Below are 14,351 nucleotides of genomic sequence, written 5' to 3'. Positions count from 1 at the left end.
AAAACATGTAGGTAGGCCATGTCCACACTAATACGTTTTCGTTTGAAAACGTTTATTTTTCTCTCCGTTTTGGCCTTCCGTCCACACTGAGACTGCGTTTTTATTAATGAAAACGAAGCTTTTTTGAAAACGCACTCCAAAGTGGATACATTTGAAAACGCCGTTTTCACGTTGTAGTGTGGACTGTGAAACCCGGTGGTATTTAAAAACGATGATGTAAATTAAGTCATGTGACGCATATTGTAGCTACCAATAGATATTCATGTTGCCTATTCCAGTATTGTGCCTGTTATGTGCTATTCACTTTCACACTGTTGCTACAAATATTCTACATTGCACACTCTTCATATCACAGTCCTGCAAAGATGACAGAATACTCACATTTGCTGTCCTGCGGCAATACATGAGAGAAGTTGCGTTTTAGACCAAACATATGGTGACTGCGTGTGACCTGGACCGCATCAGTGAATGGTGAGGTATTTTACTAAATAAAATGATCCTGTCAGAAAAATTGCCTGATAACTTCATGATTTATTTTTCCATCTGAATCACATCAGTGATCTTTTGTGGGGTTTTACTCATGTAATATGCACAAGGTGCGTTTTGTGGTTCACCTTTAAGGTGAATTTAGCGTTTTGAGGCGTTTTTCAAAAGTTTTTCATCCACACTGAAACGCCCGAAAACGCCATTTTCAAATGTATCCAGATTTAGGTAGACATAGCCATATTCTTTGGAAGTCACAGGATAAAAAATTTTAGTCCAATCATTGCAATCGGGTCCGAATGCAATGATACCATGTCCTACCTTCCTTTTTCAACCTATGCATTTGCATTCCTCCGCGCACCCTGCTCGCGCAGATATCACACATCATCAGCACATTCTGTAAAGTTGTAGACAGACAGTCACCGAGCGCCACACAACACAGCAGCCGCCTTTTACAGTTCCTCCTGTCCTGAACCAAAACAACGAGTCTGCGTTCACGCCATGTCATAACCATAATTACGTGATGGTAACTGTGACATTCTACCTGGAATTGTTCATGGCCACACTGACTCAGATTTATGTGCTTCTCAAGCAACAGTATCAACAAGCTCGTTGTTTACGTTCATTATTATTGTAATGTGCTTCGAGACATGAGGTAATGAAAGTCATATCGTCTCGTGACGCTTTGTTGACGCTGCTGTGTGTGTCGAATGTGTTTTGAAGGAGGCATGGCTTAACTCTTTCCTGCCAGCGTTTTTATTTATTTATTTTGCCAGCCACGGAAGCGTTTTTGATCATTTTCACAAAAATTACATGGCCCCCAGAATATTTTGTTGTATGAATATCTGAACATGCAGTATATCAAAAAAACAGAACAGACCCTCTCCTTAAAAACAAAAAACAACTGTTTTATTCTACCTTCATGCATTTTTTTTTTGTTTTTTTTTTTTTTGTCAACACTTGAATGTGGGTAAGTTTAATAAAAAAAGCAACATTTTGAGCAAAAAGCTGAGAAAATCACGTTTCTGTCAAAGGCTACACCCATATCGAGTTCAGAAAGATGATCAAAACATAGTCTATGGATTAAATCAGTCCATCGATCAACACCCCTAATAATTGCTCAGTCCTATGTAGCTCATCCTGGGTAGACATTTCATCCAGTAACATTAGGCAGTTTTGATTTATATGCTGTTTATGTTGATGATCGCGTTATTTCACATATGCATATGATTAAATTAGATCGTTTGTTTCTGCATCTTCTTCGCATTTGCTTTGATGAGTATCAGTACTCTTCAGAAGATTTGTCATAGTGCCCCCCAGCGTATAAAGTTCACACCACACAGACGAACGGCAACAAACAAGTTGGCTGTTGGATTTAGAATTTTATGGAAAAAAACTGTCACGTTCACACTGTCCCAACAGACACAGACAGACGCTAATTGAACATGTTCAGTCGGGTGGAAACCAACCCAGACTAATGCCAACAGACACCGAACACACAGACAAAACCCAACAAACATGTTTGTTGGTGTGGTGTGAATTGGCCTAGGTAGTAGAAACACAGAAAATTCTGTGTTTGGTGAGGAAGCTTTTTCTTACAAAAAACTGAAAATTCCGTGTTTGGCGGGGAAAGGGTTAAAAGAGCGCTCTGAAGGGAGGGTGGGATCTTATGCTTTTAAAGCTAGCTTGCTATTGCTAGCCTGTCCGAAATTGCCTTTAATGTTTGTAAAAATGTTACAAAAATGTTAACAAATACAATTAATTAGGATTTTAAAAAGGTATAAATGTTTATAGGTTCAATATGTAATGATTTTTTCAGCCTATTGTAAGTGTTTATATTTTAGACCGTGTGCATAGTTGTCACAATGTTGACATGGAGCACATCTTGAACCTCTGCGGAATTACGGTAAAAAATGCTGGCAAAAAGAGAATGCGACAGCTTGCAACAAAACGAGAATCAATGATGGCGCAAACTGAGGGATTTGAAATTGTAAAAGCGATGTGGAGATCGAGATTTTATTATAGGCCTACCCGTTTTTATTTACCAGATAAAATGCCATATGTAGCATATGAAGCATTATCTATTGTGAAGGGTCATATTAATCCGCACAGTCACACAGAGCCGAAGCACAACCAAAATAACATTATTTCTGAAAAATGCATGCAGGTTTGTTTTTTAACCTCTAGAGGATCGAAAGTAACATAGTGTACATTTATATTACCATTGACTAATAACAAAAAAATCTGAATCAGTTTTGTAGAACAAAATGAAAAGTGTTACTCTATTTTTACTGTATTTTTGATCAAATAAATACAGCCTTGGTGAGCAAAAGAGACTTCTTTTAAAAACATTTAAAAATCTTAATAACCCCAATAGTAGTGAATCTACTTGAATAGGGAAACAATACATCATAAGCCAAAATCCTCATCTAGGTTGCTTTGTTTTAGCAATCATGTCTCCTCTTCTGGATCTGGATCACTTTCTGTCATCTGTCCTCTCATCTCGTCTGAAAAAAAGAAAGAAAGAAATCGAAGGCAAATCTCTCCTCAGTCTCACGGCTCCAGTGTTTCAGTTTCCATGGAAACACATTAACCCCTAACCTTGGCATGTAAGGTGGCTATGAATGTGAACGCTAAGTGACTGTTCCTCCCACGCCATGCCCGCTTTTTTCCATTCACGACTCCGTTCAAACGCACTTTTACCCTCTGTGTTTGCTTTCTCGTCTCCGTCAACAGATTGCTGGGAGCCAAATGACTAATCGACTGACCCTAAATGTAAAATCTTGTAGGCTATGTAATGTTTTCATCACACAAGTTCAACTGACCTTTAGCATCTCAGATATTCCAATGCAGTTGCTGCTCAACAGGTCGCTCTTTAGGTACTCAGATTTTACATTCGACATACAGTATACATCTAACATAATCCAAACATGCAAAAGAGAAACACAATTAGAATTAAGGCATTGAAAAAATCCTATCCTATGCATTAACATTTTCCCAACTGTGGTCTTCAGAACAGACCTGCTCTCTTGTGTATGTACCAATACTGTTTCCCCCAATTAAAACACCTTAGCCGACAGACTAAGGAATTTCATCTTACTTTATTATTGTGAGGAATCACATGCTGCTTAGATGGCTGTGAAGGCCCAGCTGGTCCAGGTTACTTCTGCCTCATGTCCTCTTCCTGCTGCAAGCTGCTTTCTCATGCAGTCCTGTTGTAATATGTAAGCAGAGCTTTATTTAAAAGAATTAAGGATTGAGTTTCCCTGTAAACAAGCAGGAATTTAATGCATTTGAGGAGTTGTGTCCAAAGGCATTCCCTCCCTACCGCACTTTAAATCACTTTCATGAGGAATTAGTGAAAAATCCAGTGTATTTTTCTAACCTAGAGTCTCTCAATCTCAATCTCTATCTTGTTCTCTATATCTCTATCCACTGCTCTGTGGAGGCTTTACGCAAGGGATAGATGCTCCGTGTCGGGGTCCTGATGACCCTTTTAGGGTTTGTTTTGCCATAATGCCTGACTTAAAATCACCATGAAGTGATTTTTTTTTATTGAATTTTAATTGCTATTATTATAAATTATTTATACGTGCACATCATTATTATTATTTTTATTCATGTGCCCTCATAATCTTTAATTAAAATAACTTCCCCACCCTTTTTCAGCGACATCTCTTCTCAATTGATGTGCTTATTGGTGTTACAGGACCTGTCACTCACATGAGATCACAGCAATAGAGTGCAACAGTGTCTTTATCAGCGGCACTGGTTCAGGAAAAACAATTTCCATGCGTTTTTCCCATAGAGATTTTTAAAAAAGTCTTCATTAAAGAGTTAAAAGCCATGAACCAAACCAACCAGCTATGAGGTCAATCACAACACTACAAACTTTGATTGTTCACACTTGGCAGGTTTGGTTTGATTAAATCGAACCCTGGTGCGATTGCTCTGTTAGTGCGGTTCATTTGAATAAGTGTGAACGCTACCATCCCAACCCCATAGTAACCACCAAACAAGCGGATGGGTCTCGGTCCACTTCCAAACGAACTATGGTGTGGTTCGATTGAAATATGAACGCAACATAGACCAAAGACATGTAAACTAACCAAAAACAGGAGATTATGTCACATGGTGTGACCCTAAAAAGGACAGAATGCTCAAGCATACCTGTTTTTTCTTATCAAAGTCGCGATGTTGCCCATTACAGTTCGGTACAGGCATCAGAATAAAAGATTAAAAGCTGACCAATCAGGTTGTGAACGTATCCCCATGCCTTTAGGTTTGGTATCTTTAGGTTCTGTGTTAGCTAAGCGGACCAGGACAAAAAAAAAAAGTGAACCGTACTACAAGTGTGAACACACTCTTACTAATGATTACTGTTTTGACACACATTTTTGCAACACCAGAATGTCGAACAACAGTAAAATTGAGCAGTAAAACAGTAAAGTACTCCAGAAAGCCATGTAGTTCACTAACCTTAACCCTAACCCTTCTCACCATGTACGCTGTCGCACGTCTGGATCAACATATTTTGTTGATCCTGGAACAACATTCTTGTCCGAAAATTTAACCATAACCATATCCCTAACCCCCTAAACCTTACCCATAAGTTATCCCTAAAATCAGAGGAAAGTGATAGGTGAATAACACTGAAATAGAAGCACCTAACCCTGGTTGTAAGCCTAAACTTGACATGAACTGTAAACATTTCCCTCAAATCATTTTTCCACCTCAAGAAGGTCAAAAAGTAAGAAAACCTCTCACATGCTTGTCTGCATTTCACCCCTCGCTCTACAACAGACCTTTAGCTTCATGATGCAGCGATTGAAGTATCTATATGGCAAGAGCTCTCAGGGTTGCTGACAAAGGCTAGGGAAGCATGAGAGCGCCCCTTGTCCTTCGCCTGAATTATAAGGATTTCTGCTCAAATTTGCTGCCTCTCAAGCCTTCAAATCATTGTTGAGGGAGGGCTTTGTTTTGACGGATGTAGCCGCAGCAGTTTTTTTGCGCTGTCCCAGTGACAAGGGGGTGGGGGGTAGATCTAACCAGTGGTGAGCAGGTTTTCAGCGGGAGAGGGATTTTTTTTTTTTGTCAGGCTGAAAATAAGTTGCTGTGTGGATGCTCAGTAGGAGGCCTCTACCAGGCCAAGTCATGTGCAGTTCGCTCCTCAGATAGCTTTTGATACTGAGGCTTTAGACAATGAACAGTGCTTTAATGTAAGATGTCAGACAGAGAATATGGGTTTAGTACAGTCATTTTCTCACTGATTAGGGAGAAAAACAAATGGCAGAATTTAGATAGTCGCCACTGTGATACATCAAGCTTTATCTATTTAGACTCAAGAAGAAATGTTATTCTTCAGATATTTAAAAGAACGTTCCTCAGAATTAGTACAGGATGAGAAAGATCACTAACCTACAAATGATTGTGAAACTGCAAGTCTCAAAATTGCAACTGTTTAAAACGGAAGTCTCGCCTCTTAGCAAAAATCTATTTAAATTTAAATGAGTAGATAAGACCTAACTAAATACCCTTTGCTAATCTCCGCCCCCATGGTTACTGTTGCCAATTCAAAAAAGCTTTCGAGAATTTCTTGAGGAATGACCAGGACATTTCCGTTAACAGTAAGGTTTTCAGTATAATGCACTTACAAATGAACTGTGATATTGCAAAGCATTTTTATCTGCTACTTTTCGTTAAAGAAATCATTGAATTACACATTAACATGATTAAAAACTAGAGAGACTGTGAATCAAAATCAGGCAAAAACTCAAAGAACTATTCCTATAATGTTTCTATAACATAACACCGTGTCCCTATCCACATACTTTCCACCCAAAATATTATTCAAGATTTCTAATCTCAAATAATATTTAGGGTGTATACTACGCAAATTGGGTATTTACGAGTTGGCTATTGCGCATTTACAAGTTGAATGTGCATGAACGGCATCACAAAGTCATTGATTTTCCTCAAGCCCTTAGGAATGTGTTGAGTTGGGAGCATGTCCATGAGAAAACATTGCGGATACAATGGATGCAGCATTTGAATGATAATAGACCCTCAGTTCATTCTTCATTCATCTTTTTGTAGAAGTAGCATTGAAAAATCATGCTGTAAATCTTGCATTGTCGTCTTGCTCCGACCAAACTGACTTCAACGCACCAGACCAGTTTTGATTACGTCTTCCTTGAAAAATCCAACTTCCCAGGAGGACTTGAACACACTATTAGCCAAGGGTCAGTTACTATTACTTCAACCTAAACACACTCAATAGAACATTGTATTATAAACGCTAGAGTAAATCCTTGATAACTCCCATGCTGTTGCTAAAATATATATATTTTTGATTAAAATGACTGCTTTTACTTAAGCTTTCAATTAAATCGCAGTGCTATGGGGCTCAGCTGTGTCTTTAAAAAGGTTGTTAAAGTCAGTGTGTGTGTGCATGCTATCTTCCTCTTCCCACTGGGTATGTTGTGCTCCCTATTCTGAAGCTGTCAGTTAGCAGCAGTGTTCTGCCACTGTTACAGTGATGTTGTATAGTCTCACTGCTGTGCTCTGCTTCTCAAAACACTCTTGACCTCATACAGAATGACCAGAAACTGCTCAGGGGCCACCAGAGAATAAACAGTTACCAGTTTCAATACTCATATTGAAATAATTCTTCTTTGCATATTTTGCTGAGTCAAAACTGAACACAGATGCTCATTGACACATGCAGGGTCAGATGTACATATTTATTATCCACTTGTTTATGAGTTCAGCGGGTCCTGGTGGTATCTATAGTAGTGTCTCCATCACTACTTCAACCTTAAAAGGGATCATTCACCCAAAAATGAAAATTCTGTCATTATTTACTCATGACGTCATTCAAACTCTGTGTGACTTTATTTTTTCTGTCAAACATAAAAGAAGACATTTTGAGAAATGTCTCAGAAATGTCTCTTTTTATTAATAAAGTTGGGTATGAGCACTAATAATGGCACTAGATAATCTACTATTAAAAATTGCTATTAAAAAACGGCCAAAATCTGACAGTAAAACACTGTTTTCCATTAAAAGAGTAATGTACTGTAGAAAACATTGCATTCTGGGCATTATTTTGCTAATTAAGAAATTGCTGTTAATTTACGGCCAATTTTTAACAGCACTCTACCGTATTTAAGTAATATGTTTTTTTTTATTGTTTGCAATGCATTATGGGCTGTGTTAAATTACAGTGCGATGCAGTATTTTTTTATATGGTGTTGGAGTGCGATTACAAGTTTGGTCAAAGTGCGTTACTGTTTTGTCAGTTAGGTTAATTTTCAATTTTCGAGCATCCAAAATAATTTTCAGTTGGGTACTTGTGATGACAATTCCGTCATTTGTAAACCACTTTACATGCACTTATACACACATTTTACAGTCGCCAGGTTTTATCAGTTTTAAAATGTCTATTAAATGCTGAAATTAGAAAAATTCAAAATTATATATTTACACGCATTTTACAGTCACCAGGTTTTATCAGCTTGTTTTAGATCATCTATAAACTTTGAAGACTGGTAGTGGTTGTTGCTAACTGCCCGATGGTCAAGACTACCCTGCCTGTTGTAAATAGCTTTTTTAACACATTGATAAAAAGTTATTTAAAAAATAAAAATAAAAGTGTGCTAAAAAGAACAAAAGCAATACAACTTAAAAAAAAAATGTTTCAGGAGTCTAAAAGAATGAAAATCTAAAAACTTAAATTAAACCAATTAGACCAACCACAGTTTATTTGCATTGTAGCTGAATATCTGTAGGTGTTAGTTAGTTATTCAGTTTTATTACCATCTATACAAAAGGTAACATCTTAGGAATAATGTTGAGCTGCAATGTAAAAATTGTGCAGTGAGTCTGAACAGTAGAAACGTGTAAAAAAAAAAACTTTGTAGTGTTATGGAAAAATAAGTTGACTTGACATGCAGGAAGTGTTTTGTTAGTCAACACAATTATTAATCTTGTTATCTGGGTTGTACTATACATTTACATTTCTAGAGTTATTTTGTTCAAATATTTAGTTTGCTGCTGTTTTACATGGTACCGTGAAATACATCAGGAGATAATGCAGCTAGGTGATGTTCATCATGGTTGGTTTTCATTCACCTAGGACTCTCTTAGAAGGCACACATGCCTTCTCACTAGAATTTTTTTTTTTTTAAGTGGGAAAAAAACCCTAAACAAATGTTTTCACTAAAATGTTACATGTTCTTAGTAGTGCAATTTATTTTTTAAACACTGAATGTGTTTGGTCTCAGGTTGTCATGTTGTAAGCGGGTATACTTTGTTATTTATTTATTTTTATTGCCTTTGTTTTTATTTTTAAGTTTTTATTTGTTAGCCAAAATCTGTCTTCTCTTCTGTTGTTTTTTTTTTTTTCCTGGGTCATCTATTTTTCGTTTAGAATCCTTGTTGAATTTTAGCTGCACTTTTAAATAAAACTTTATTTTGATTTATATCCTTTCTAAAGTGTTTGCTTGTTTTACACATCATTTAATATAATGTATTTTAAGTCCATGTGTGTAGCCCACAGAACAATAATGTTCTTCTGTTAATTGGATTAAAGATTCATTTCTTATTTAATTGATCGGTAATGCTTTAGATTACAGCCCGGAAAGTACTGCATAATTAAGACAAATTTACGGTAATTATAGTGTACGTATAAAGTACTTGCATGTAAGTATAAGGGAACAATATGTAAAATGTTTGGGGAATAAAGGGGTAACAACCAGGAGAATTAAAAAAATATTTATACTGTAAGTATTATAGAACTAAGGAGTACTTATTCTACTATTATGATACAACAATCTTACATTTGGGAGCAATTTAGCGAGAACATACACTGTGTATCTTTTTGAAATAATTGTGTACCAATACATAGGCTACTGTATAGGGTTTTTTTTTTTTTTTTTTTTTTTTTTTTTATAGCAAAAGTGCAGCTGTTTAAGTTTGGGCTTACATGTTTCAAGGCAAGTAAAGCTAAAACTATTGCAATTTTTTTTTAATACTGGGAAATATACTCTTGTTCCATGTAATTACAGGGTAAGTGGTGCTTGTTACCCTCTTGTTCCATGTAGTTACAGGGTAAGTGTGACATTGCGGGCCGTAAATTAAAGTGGTGCTTGTTACCCTCTTGTTCCATGTAAGTGCATAAAAAATAAATAAACTTATTGCAGTTGGTCTGAACAGTCTACAGTTTAAAAAGTTTAAAATATTGCAATTTTTCTTACTAACACCTATCGTTTCACTTCAGAAGACATTGATCCATCCATTGGGGTCGTATGGATTACTACAGTTATTGCAGTATGTGCTGTTTGATGCTCCAACTTTTAGGAACACATGAGAGCTTGCATTATATGTATTCCCAGAGATGTATTTTTATTTTTATTTTTTAAACCTTAATTTGTGTTAATCTGAAGAAGGAAAGTCGTATACATCTTGGATGGCATGAGGGTAAAATATGAGTAAATGGTGAGGATGTATTTCAGGGTGTACTGCATTTTATTTTAATACATAATACAGAATAGCAAGAGACATGATTTCTTCTTCAGATTCATCAGTGGAAAGAAAGAAAAAGAAGAGTAACAAAAGAAAGAAGCCAAGCAAGAGAAAAAAAGGGGGGACAAAACGTGCTACTTTCTGTCAAGACTTAAGCATTTGAAATTAATTGTTGATTTAAAAAAAAGCAGTTTTAAACAAAAAAGAAGTATTGTAAATCTGAATTAAGTTGTTTTTCAAATAAAGGTTTCCGAGTCAGTGATATTGTGTATGTATTTATATTGTACTTAATGGAACAAGAGGGTAACAAGCACCACTTTAATTTACGGCCCGCAATGTCATACTTACTCTGCAACTACATGGAACAAGAGGGTAACAAGCACCACTACATAGGTACACTATAATTACCGAAAGTAGACTGTAAAATCGCTTTAATTACGCAGTACTTTCCGGGCTGTAATCTAAAGCGTTACCAATTGATATTTTTTAAGATTTATTTTAAATGTAATAAATTAAAAAAACAGATTTAAAATAAATTAAATAATGAATCTTCAATCTAATTATTTCAACCCATTATTTTGTGCCTTTGTACAAAAAGAGTGAATTTAAAGTAGCCATAATGATGTTGTAATTAGATAATGTACTGCATTTAATTTTGACAGAAAAAAGCTGTTAAAAAATTCACAGTTTGAATACTGTATAATTACAGTAGATTACTGGAGACTCTGCTGCCAGTATTTTACTCTAAATTTGGAAAAATACAGAATTATACTATATTTCATGTTTACAGTAAAAAAAAACGTAAAATATTTCAACGCCATGCCAAATATGCATATTATACTATATCTGATTATATGTAAGTGCGAACTCGTGAAACAATGGTTTGGTTATCACCATTCTTTAAAATATCTTTTCTTTTCTGCAGATGAGACATCATACTGGTTTAGAAAGACATGAGGGTGTGTAATGGAATTAAAATGTTTGGGTGAAATTTCCCTTAAACCACCCTGAAAATCCAGCTTTCACTAGACAACATGATTTAGATCGGGATACAGAGGACAATGCGAAGATTTAATGAGATAAGTGTTACATTCTATAGTTGCCTCCAGCAACTACAGTATCTAAATGAGGCTTATGACTGAAAATTGGCTAGTAAATCGCCTTTAAAACTGGTAGCTTTGTTTTAGAACATGGTAGCTGGTTTCTGGTCTAAGCAGGTCTAACAGCTACAATGTTCCAAAGCATCTTTAGCTGGATATTCTTGCAGGGAACATAAACCTGATTCTGATAGATGAAGACTAAAATAGATATATTGTATTTTTAAGGTCAACCTTGCGTCAACCTTGCTTGAACGCAATGAATAAATTCTTGAGAAATCCCAAAATGGCTGTGCTAAATTAGAAGCAGATATGATCACCTCAGGGAATAACCATGAACATTTGGTCATTTCCAGCCGACATCTGGCTTCAGTTTGATCTGGCACAGAAGTTCAAATATTTAGATATATTGCTGCAGCCCCACTTTCCACTTTGGTTTCTGTTGTCATTTGTTTTCATTGAGCATTTCCTTTTTCTGGTGCCATCTCATGGCTTAATGTCAATGTTAAGATGGAAATATGGATTTCAGATAAGTAAGCACCTTTCACCACAGCAATTATGCCCAAACTCACATGTTGATATTTCCAGACAATATTGATCTAGTTTCCAACCGGGGGTGTCCATTTACGTAATATTATCAATGTGAGAAGGTGCCATTTGTGCTTTCTGTTTATCTAAGTGCTTAATTACCTTTCCTATAGGCTGTAAACAATGCTGTTTCCATTACGTTTAACTACTTTCAACCCTTGTTTAAACAGAAATGAGCCTTGAGGGATGATATCAATGGGTAAACTTTGAGATTCTCAGAATGAAATAAACTGAGCACCTGTCTAAATACATAGTGGTTTCACTGATATGAAAATTAACCTTTCATGTTCTTTCATAGTTTTTTAGTAGTACTGTCTGTCAAAGACCAAAAGCAATAAAGGGGCACATTCAAAGAGCAGTAATACTGTGGAGACGCCTGTATATTTCAGCATCTTTCAACCTTTGAGTCTCAGTCATATGTGCTGCTGAAGTAAAAATAATGAGGTGCATTTATCCTTTATTGTCAACCTTGTGAGGTCAACCTGTAAGTCTCTGAATCCTCAGACATCCTCCTTTGTGTCTCTTTTTTATCTCTGTATGTCTGTTTGGCCCTTAAAATCCCCCTGTAGTCAATAATTTTATCCCTTATAATTCATCTTTGATCACCAAAATTCCAGTGAATTTTTCCAAAATGTAAAAAAATCCAGAGTTGGACGTATGAAGTATTTCTGTGTCAAACACAGAATTTTATTGGTCGTGAGGGAAAGATAACCTTGTTGAGCTTCCCAAAGAACCCAGCGTTAAGGGAACAGTGGATGCAGTTTGTTATTCCCGGGCAGCAACAGAGTTGTGCAAGTGTGTTTGTTTGTTCCCGGAATTTCGGTGATGATGTTTTATGAGCAAGGCCCAGTTCGACGCTGGATTTGCAGATCGTTTGAAATTGAAAGATGGAGCGGTCCCAGCGTTAAAAGATCCCTGTCATGAGTCGGAACCATGACGATAAGTAAAACTGCATCAAATGTATGTTTTGTTGGCAATCGGCGCGCAAGTGCATATAATGTAAAAGAATCATAACACAAATCATAGCTAGGTGGGTGTATTTTTCAAGAGCTGATATGGTCAAGACTAGAGTAGCATGGTGTCATATAGACTACATTTCCCATAATCTTCCCTGCCTAACCAAGCACACCTGGAACTCATCTAGCCCTCATCACCAGCACTTTATATAATTATAGAGCACACACACTCCCTCAGTCATTGGCTGCATCCGAAATCGCATACTTCCCTGCTATATTGTAGGCGAAAAACAGTGTGTGTGTCAAAGAAGTAGTATGTCTGAATTCACCGTACTCAGAGTAGGCAAAATTTACCTGGATGAACTACTACTTCCAGCGAGATTTTGCATACGATGGACACTTTACAACTCATGAGGCCATGGGAGAGGATTTATGAATGGCAGTGAAGCGACGTAACTGACGCTGGTCACGTGATAATGACAGCATGGCGAATGCAGTGCGTTCAGTACTACATTCATATAGCCTACTTTTAAGCAATCGTGAAGTAATTACTTATTCAAAATAAGTACCTACTCAAGAGAGTATGCGATTTTGTCTGACCTCATCTTATGCTACAGACTACTTACCTTGTTACTATCCTGCTTAATTTTCCTGAGTTCCTTGCTAACCACTGCTGTTACATCACCCAAGTCATCTTCCAGTCATCCCTTGTGTATGTGTGTGTTTGTGCGCTCCAACACTTCTCCAAAGACTCTCAGTTACCATTCCAAGTCTATCTCATCTGCTAACTATCTCCAGTATATCAACACTTACCTGTTTATGTGTTGTGTTCCTGCCATATCTGCAAATAAACCTACCTGTTTGAGTTTTACTTCAGTTTGGTCATTGCATCCAAACCAGAGCATGACACATCAGTTCCAGATTTAGTTAACGCTCAGGCTCTGTTAAAAATATGGGAAAACGTCCATGTGCTGGCATTGATTTTATGTCCTCATTGAGTTGGTGTTCAAAAATGCAGACTCAGGTAGACACAGATGAGTGTTCATGCATTACTGAGGCATGTATGGACAGAAGCGGTGTGGGTTGCAGTCATCCTCATTAAAACCATGCCAACTTTCATCAAAGACCCCTTAGGCAGCATGAAGCAGAAAGGAGAAAATTTCTTTCACTGAGGTCAGATTCCAGGCCTGCAGTTATTTCCTCTTGAGAATCTTGTGGATGGTCCTGTAGATCCCCTGTGGATAAAAGTTTTTGGGCCAGATCCATTTTAAAGTAATGGACTGAAGAAACTAGGCCCCTGATTTGTATTGAGAATTTTCAATTAATGGACAAAAGAGGTTGTACTGAATTTGAATAAGACGAAACTCGAAAAAACGTGTAGATTCCAAATTACAGTTGACTAGTTCAGTAGTTAAACAGTGGGGTGTTAATTCATGTTTCGTTCATTATATATTAACTTAAAGTCCCCCTAGTAGTCGATCATTTTATCCCTTAAAACTCATCTTTGATCACCAAAATGACATTATGTAAGCATTATTTAAGATTTCCTATCTTAAAATAGCTTGGATGTAACTTTACACCCTTGCCTCATTTACTATACGTGGTTCTATGAATATGCAAATTAGCCCCGCCCCCACGATGTGATTGGTTACAAGGTAGTTTGTTATGTCAGAAACACCAGCGATTTCCAACCTTGTTTTTG

At 36.7% G+C, this 14,351-nt stretch overlaps 1 long non-coding RNA gene across 1 annotated transcript; it reads right to left on the bottom strand.

The window, feature by feature from the left end:
• Positions 1–2,314: 2,314 nt before the first annotated feature.
• LOC309505527 lies at positions 2,315–3,693 on the bottom strand. The gene is made up of 3 exons (XR_014208477.1): positions 3,584–3,693; positions 3,309–3,397; positions 2,315–2,990 (listed from the first exon to the last, which is right to left on the bottom strand). It is a non-coding gene; the product is annotated as an uncharacterized lncRNA (long non-coding RNA).
• Positions 3,694–14,351: the final 10,658 nt, after the last annotated feature.

This window comes from Leuciscus leuciscus, assembly GCF_965113295.1.
Source record: "Leuciscus leuciscus genome assembly, chromosome: 9".
In the NCBI taxonomy this organism is placed as follows: Eukaryota; Metazoa; Chordata; class Actinopteri; order Cypriniformes; family Leuciscidae; genus Leuciscus; species Leuciscus leuciscus.
The sequence above is the reverse complement of the archived record's forward strand: the minus strand, read 5'-3'. Positions and strand labels throughout refer to the sequence as shown.